Source organism: Balaenoptera physalus (genome assembly GCF_965194825.1).
Source record: "Balaenoptera physalus genome assembly, chromosome: 4".
NCBI lineage: Eukaryota > Metazoa > Chordata > Mammalia > Artiodactyla > Balaenopteridae > Balaenoptera > Balaenoptera physalus.
In genome coordinates this window covers 38,473,638-38,481,351 of record NC_138891.1, presented here as the reverse complement: position 1 = coordinate 38,481,351, position 7,714 = coordinate 38,473,638, and the positions used below count along the sequence as shown (strand labels likewise).

Sequence of the window (7,714 nt, the reverse complement as noted above, 5' to 3'; positions counted from 1 at the left end):
TGATAATAAAAATAATAAACTGCCAGATTCTTTCCCTTTATTCTAATCCCAAGTCTCTTACAAACTCTGTGCCTGTGGGCAATTTGGGGAAGTTGTATAACCTCCCCGAGGCTCATCTCTCCACTTTTATTTTTTGTTAATTTTTTATTTACTTATTTAATTTATTTATTTTAAAAATTTATTTATTCGGCTATGTCAGGTCTTAGTTGTGGCACTTGGGATCTTCGTTGTGGCATGTGGGATCTTTGTTGTGGCGTGCAGGCTCTAGAGCGCACGGGCTCAGTAGTTGTGACGCGTGGGCTTAGTTGCCCCGTGGCACGTGGGATCTTAGTTCCCCAACCAGGGATGGAACCCACGTTCCCTGCATTGGAAGGTGGATTCTTTTTTTTTTTTTTTTAAGTTCTTTTCTTTTTTTTTTTTTTAAATTATTTTCTTTTTTTTTTTTTTTTGGCTGCATTGGGTCTTCGTTGCTGTGCGCAGGCTTTCTCTAGTTGCCGTGAGTAGGGGCTACTCCTTGTTGTGGAGCACAGGCTCTAGGCGCACGGGCTTCAGTAGTTGTGGCACATGGGCTCAGTAGTTGTGGCTCACGGGCTCTAGAGCGTAGGCTCAGTAGTTGTGGCGCACGGGCTTAGTTGCTCTGCAGCATGTGGGATCTTCCTGGACCAGGGATCAAACCCGTGGTGTCCCCTGCATTGGCAGGCGGATTCTTAACCACTACGCCACCAGGGAAGTCCCGGAAGGTGGATTCTTAACCACCGGACCACCAGGGAAGCCCCGGAAGGCAGATTCTTAACCACTGTGCCACCAGGGAAGCCCCGGAAGACGGACGGATTCTTAACCACTGGACCACCAGGGAAGCCCCGGAAGACGGGCGGATTCTTAACCACTGGACCACCAGGGAAGCCCCGGAAGGCGGATTCTTAACCACTGGACCACCAGCGAAGCCCCTCTCCACTTTTAAAACAGGATCATAACTGCAGTGTGCTGTAAAACCCAACGCCTTGCACAGCGTTTGGCACAGAGAACAGCCTCAGTAAAGGTTTGATGTTTGTGTGAATGCAATATAGGGACTGTCTTGACTTATTTTGCTTTTCCTGTAGCACCTAGCATGCTCTGGACTTGTGCATGATTAATGAACATTTGTGACTTTGAGGTTGTCTTTATAGTTAAGAATGAGGACAAGTGCCATTAAAAAACAAAAAACAAAAAACAAAAAACCCCCCAAAAAACAAACAAACAAAAAAATCAGCTCCACTTAAACACAGAGAAACTCCTGTTAAGAGAGCCCGTGATTTGCTGCAGAACCCATGGGGCGTTGTGGTATTGGAATTAATAATAAAGGTCTGTTAATTCTCTGCCTTTGCTCCGGCTGCCTTCCAAGATGTAATGTGGAATCCTGCTGTTTCTGCTCCAGATAAATCATTGATAATCTTCAACCCAGTGAGGGGCAAGTCATGGGGACGTACTCCCGTGTCCACGTTGCTGATGAAATCAGATTTCTTGGAACCCATTTGCCAGCGGCTTTGAATTGGCCAGATTGCTTGCTGAGCCTAAAATATTGCACACATGTGGCGACCTTGACTTGGCGTTTCCATGAATCCTCTCTTCCCTTAAGCCATGGTTGACGTTTCCAAGTCAGACGGCAGGGATCGGGCTTCATCTTTATCTTTCCGCTAATAATTATTGTCCAGATCTGGCCCACTCTCTGTGCATGCTCACTTCCTGGCATTGATTCTGCTCTGATGGGAGCAGAGAGGTTGGGGAGGGGAGAGGGAGGTGGCTGCAGGTGACTTTGAGGGCTGACACCTTCTCTTCTCTTCTTGGTTCCTCCGCTGGGGCTACTTTTGGGTAGCAGAACTTTTTTTCCCCCCACCTTCTGTCCACTCATCCATCTGTTTGTTCCTTTGTTTATCCATCCATTTATTTAAAACACATGAACTGAGACCCTGTTGAAGGGAAGCATTGTGGTGGCTGTGAGGGTACACAGAGAGGAGGGGAGATTTGGACTTGGCTTTTGAAGAGCTGAATGCAGGCAGAGGAAAGAGACATGAACCTAAATAGGGCTAACACCCCCAAATGCCAACAGTGGTTACCTCCAGGTAGCACATTTGAGTGGTTTTTAATCTCTTCTTTGTGAGTGTCTGTGTTTCTAATTTTTCCTTCAATAAGCATATATTAGTATTTGTGTAACAAGAGTTATTCAAAAGGTGAGTACGTGGTAAACAGGTGCTAAGTGTACAGGGAGATGCAGATGAAAACACTGGGTAAGTAGAGAGGAGGAAAGTGGTATTTCCAGCCCAGGTGGATTTGAAAAGGCTTTAGAAGAAGGTCATCGTTAAGCTGGGCCTTGAGGCTGGAGGGAGACCTTGCAGTGGTTGTCTGTGGGGTACCCTGCCCAGCACCTCTCCTCTCCTCTCCTCTGACTAGCTCCCTTCTCTGTGGCCTGCAAGGAGTTACCTCTTTCCCAGCTGACCTTGCCCTCATCCCCATGGTATCATGTGGCTCCTTAAGAAACGCCCCTGGGACTTCCCTGGTGGCGCAGTGGTTAAGAATCTGCCTGCCAATGTAGGGAACACAGGTTCAACCCCTGGTCCGGGAAAATCCCACATGCCGCAGAGCAACTAAGCCCGTGCACCACAACTACTGGGCCTGCACTCCAGAGCCTCCGAGCCACAACTACTAAAGCCCACATGCCACAACTACTGAAGCCTGAACACCTAGAGCCCGTGCTCCGCAACAAGAGAAGCCACCGCGATGAAAAGCCTGCTCACTGCAACGAAGACCCAACACAGCCATAAATAAATAAATAAATAAATTTATTTAAAAAAAAAAAAAAGAAATGCCCTTATCTGAAAGCTTGGGAGGGCCCATTGTGGGGGCAAGCGGGAAAGCTAGAGCACAGATTTCAAAGGTGAGGGTTAGAAGGCCATGCCCTCTGCCCTCTCGTTCTATAGATTCCCTGAGTAAACCAAGAACAGGCAGCTAGATCCCAGGCCTCGCACAATTCCAGCTATGTGACATACTGGCAGCCGCACACGCAAATCATTTTGATCCCTCAACCTCTGCCCCCCACCTCACCCTGGCTTCAACATCTTGTCTGCTCAAGAACAGTGTTCAGAGAATATCGGCTGCCACCCAGCTCAGGCGTTTCTCCTCGGGGAGGGGTCCCTGACCCCAGAAACATGCTCAGCCCAGATCGAATGGCCTGAGTGTGACTCTCTGGCTGAGATGGGGGCTGTCTGGACGCGTGGGTGGAGGCAGCAAGGTCACGTGGCTTGTTTCTGCTTCATCTCACTCAGTTGCTTTAGCAACAGGAGACAGCAGGAGGCCAAGCACCACCCACCACGGCCTCATCCGTCAGTCCCTGGAGAGGCGCAGGGGGCGGAGGCAGCTCTCGGAAGTCAGGAGGCGAGGGTCCTGCCCAGGCTCTCCTGCGCCCTGGCTGGCTGCTCCCAACGACTTACCTCCTCCCTGGGCCCGTTCTAGACAGAATGGGCGCCAAGCGCTCTCTGGACGCAGCTCAAGGAGGCGCAGAGGAGCACGGTCCGCTGGGGAGAAGACCGTACTGTTTCTGCTCTCGGTGGCCTTGGCAACTATTTGTCAGCCAGTCTTCTGCGACTTAACTTGTCCCTCGCCACCTGTGATGCAGAAATGTTTGCTGACCAAACAGGCGATTGAACTCCAAGGAGGCCAGCACTTGGCAGTGCCTGGCCTACCAGGATGGATATTCCTTTAGCTGGGGAAGGAGGTAAACCTGGCTTTGGTTCCTAAGCATGAACTTGTAGAAGAAAAGAGATTGAGATAAAAAATAATTATGAGCAGCTCAACTCTACAAATATCTGTAACAAAAAAATATATAAAAGTAATACCTTCGGCATGGTCTTTGAAATTCTCAGAAAATTGTTACATCCATTCTCGTGTCATGTTCTCATAACCATCCAGAGAGGCAGGCAAAGGAGATAGGATGACCTCCATGCTGCAGTGGAGGACGCTGAGTTCCAGGGAGGCCGAAGATCCCAGGGTTTCTTGGATAATGGCTGAGCCAAACCTGGACCTCTGCCTTCTGGCCTCAGGACCTTCTCCTTAGACATGACCCATGAGAGCTATTACTAAGCAGAAGCATTCTCCAGCCTTGTTTGTGGTCATGATTCTCAGACTTAACACACATCAGACATCTTTCTGAAGAAGAAAGAAAACAAAGGTGCATTCATCCAACAAACAATTTTACTGCGCATCTCCTATGTGCCAAGCTCTGGGCCAGGCACCAAGGATTCAAAAATGAACAAGGTGTGGTCTCCACTTTGGAGAAGCTCCATCTATTAGGCACTTACTCTTGCTTAATTAAAGCTCCCATTTTGGTGTTGGATGGAATCACCAACCATGAGATCCTCAAAGTAAAACCTCCCACTCTGCAACCATTTTTGTATCCCAACAGAACTCCAGCAGGCTGCAGCTATGATAAGAAAAGGTACGCTTCTCCTAAAATTCCTGGGAGGATAACCAGGAACAGGGAGCAAAGATGAAAGACTTAAGCAGATGTTAAAGCCACCCCTGGCTCTGGGATGGGGCCTGGGCTGCAGGGAGGTGAGAGAGGCCCCTTGCTTGGTCAGGAAGTGCTTCCAGGAAACCAGTGGGAAGCAGCCCGCTGGCCCAAGGCTCAGGGGCTGACAGGGCGTCGGAGAGGCAGCCTTGAGAACAGGTGCAAAGGGATGCCAAAGGAACCTGAAGTCCTTTCTCTGAACATGCACAGCCATTAAAGTCCCATTTCCACAGATGGGGGCTTGGGGGCCACATCCCACCTACAGCAAATCACTTTCTGACTTGATGTGTAGAATCTAAAAGGCAGAGGGGGACTTCCCTGGCGGTCCAGTGGTTAAGACTCCGTGCTTTCACTGCAGGAGGCACAGGTTCGATCCCTGGTCGGGGAAACTAAGGATCCCGCATACCATGTGGCAGCTTTGACAATGGGGGACCTGTCACTGCAGCCTAAGGAAAACTGTTTAGCATTTTACCTCTTTCCCTACATTGGGGCCAACCGTGCCTTGTCCTAGGAACAGAAAAAGTGTTCGACAGCTTTTAGACTCTCTTAAAGCAGCTTTTATCTGCTCAGTGACATGGCAGTGTGAGGACACATTTCCACCTGAAGAACCCAAACTTTCCAGGTCTAAATAGGATTCCAATGATACACTCTTAACTGACAGGAAACAATCTCTACCTTAGATTTCTGCTTTCCTCTGCAGAATTTGTAGCCCAGCACACACTGTGGGTTAACCTCGGCAGCCCCAAAGACACAAGGAAAAGGGATTCAGAAAAACCCCACAGCTGAGTGAGTTGATGATACAAGCAGGGACATCAGAAGGCAAGTTAGGGCTCAGGGGTTTCAGTTGTAATGTATAGGGATGTAACCCGTAACACAGGAAAAGAAATTCCTTGCGTTGTTTTGTTTTGTTTTGCTTATTAAGACCACCTCTCCCATCTTTAAAACAGCAAAGAAATGCTATAAGACCTGGACCATTGGTGCAAGTGACAAGCGGAGTTGAATTATCCTCGTGTGATAATCATGCAAAATTAGACCTGGAAAGTGGAAGAGGCCTTAGACATCATCTAACTGACTGATTATTCTTCTGTGAAGAATCTGAAGCCTCCATCATAAAAATAATAAGAGTGGGGACTTCCCTGGTGGTCCAGTGGTTAAGAATCAGTCTTGCAATGCAGGGGATGCCAGTTCAGTCCCTGGTCAGGGAACTAAGATCCCACACGCCACGGGGCAACTAAGGCCGCATGCCACAAGTAGAGAGCCCATGTGCCCTGGAGCCCACGTACCACAACTAGAGAGGGAAAACCCGCATGAAAAGAGAGAGAAAACCTCCACAACTAGAGAGAAGCCCGCGCACCGCAACGAAAGAGCCCGCGTGCCGCAACTAAGACCCAATGCAGCCAAAATAAATAAATACATACATAAATAAATAAAGAAATATTAAAAATATAGTAAGCCTGGTTACCTACCATTTATTGGCCTCCCACTCGGAACCCAGTGCTTGTGTAAAGAACTTGTACGAGTTTGCTAGGGTGGCTGTAACAAGGTACCACAAACTGGGGGGGCGGGACTTGAACAACAGCAATTTGTCTCACGGTTCTGGGGGCTACAAGTTTGAGATCAAGGTGTTGGCAGAATTGGTTCCTTCTGAGCGCTGATTGAGAGAAGCCGTTTCATGCCTCTCTCTCCTAGCTTCCGGTGCTTTGCCGGCAATCTCGGGCATTCCTTGGCTTGTGGAAGCATCACCCTGTCCTCTGCTTTCATATTCACCTGGCGTTCTCCCTGAGCACATGCCTGTCTGTGTCCAAATTTCTTTTTTTAAATAAGGACACAGGTCAGATTGAATTAGGGCCCACCCTAATGACCTCATCTTCATTTAACTAACTGTATCTGCAATGACCCTATTTCCATATAAGGTTATATTCAGAGGTACTGGGGTTAAAGCTTCAACAAATGAATTTGGCGGGGGGACACAATTCAACCCATAACAGAACTCTACTTACATTGTATCTGGTCCTCAGAGCAAGGCTGCAAGGTTGGCATGGTCCGTATTCTATGGATGGGTCAGGCCCCGCTCGAGAAGTGGGCAGCACCGAGGGGCACAGCCAGGTGGTTGTGAAGAGCTTGGAGTCTGGAGCCAGGCTGCCCGGGTTGGTGGCCCAGCCTCACCTCACGCGAGTTAATGAATGTGGGACATTGTTTCACCTCCCTGTGCCTCAGTGTCTTCATCTGAAGAAACAGGGAGAATATAATTTCAAAACCTTAAAAGTTCCGAATGCCAAAAATCATAACTCATTTGGCAGCAAAACCTGATCTGAAATAAACTCATTTGCTAGAGAAACCTGTCCTGAGTTACATGAGGCTACTTTATTTATGCACTATATACATCTCACTACAGAAATATGAGTACGTTTGATTACAGGATGCTGTCACAGATGCTACAGGATATTATGCAGCCTACAGTACATGCAACGCATTCGTTTTCTCAAGTCCCCAAGTTCTGACACACCAAACACTGCTCACCTTGAATATTTTTTTGGGGATACATCTTTATTGGAGTATAATTGCTTCACAATGCTGTGTTAGTTTCTGTTGTACAACAAAGCGAATCAGCCATATGCATACATATATCCCCATATCCTCTCCCTCTTGAGCCTCCCTCCCACCCCTCTAGGTCGTCACAAAACACCAAGCTGATCTCCCTGTGCTATGCTGCTGCTTCCCACTGGCTATCTAGTTTGCATTTGGTGGTGTATATATGTCGATGCTACTCTCACTTCATCCCAGCTTCCTCCTCCCCACCGTGCCCTCAACTCCATTCTCTATGTCTATGTCTTTATTCCTGCCCTGCCACTAGGTTCATCAGTACCACTTTTTTTTTTTTTTTAGATTCCGTATATATACGTTAACATACATAAGATCATACTATACATACATAGTATACAAAAATAACATACATATTTGTTTTTCTCTTTCTGACTCACTTCACTCTGTATGACAGACTCTAGGCCCATCCACCTCACTACAAATAACTCAGTTTCGTTCCTTTTTATGGCTGAGTAATATTCCACTGTATATATGTGCCACATCTTCTTTATCCATTCCTCTGTCAATGGACGTTTAGGTTGCTTCCATGTCCTGGCTATTGTAAATAGTGCTAAAATGAACACTGTGGCA

At 47.7% G+C, this 7,714-nt stretch overlaps 1 protein-coding gene across 1 annotated transcript in view; it reads right to left on the bottom strand.

Annotated features, from left to right (window-relative positions):
• Nucleotides 1–2,825: 2,825 nt before the first annotated feature.
• The window catches only part of LEKR1 (leucine, glutamate and lysine rich 1), a 331,218-nt gene continuing 326,329 nt past the window's right edge, over nt 2,826–7,714 (bottom strand). The window contains exon 23 of the mRNA XM_082459714.1: nt 2,826–6,766. The gene's annotated coding sequence lies outside the window, so the exon portion shown is untranslated. The remainder of the gene's footprint in view (nt 6,767–7,714) is intronic.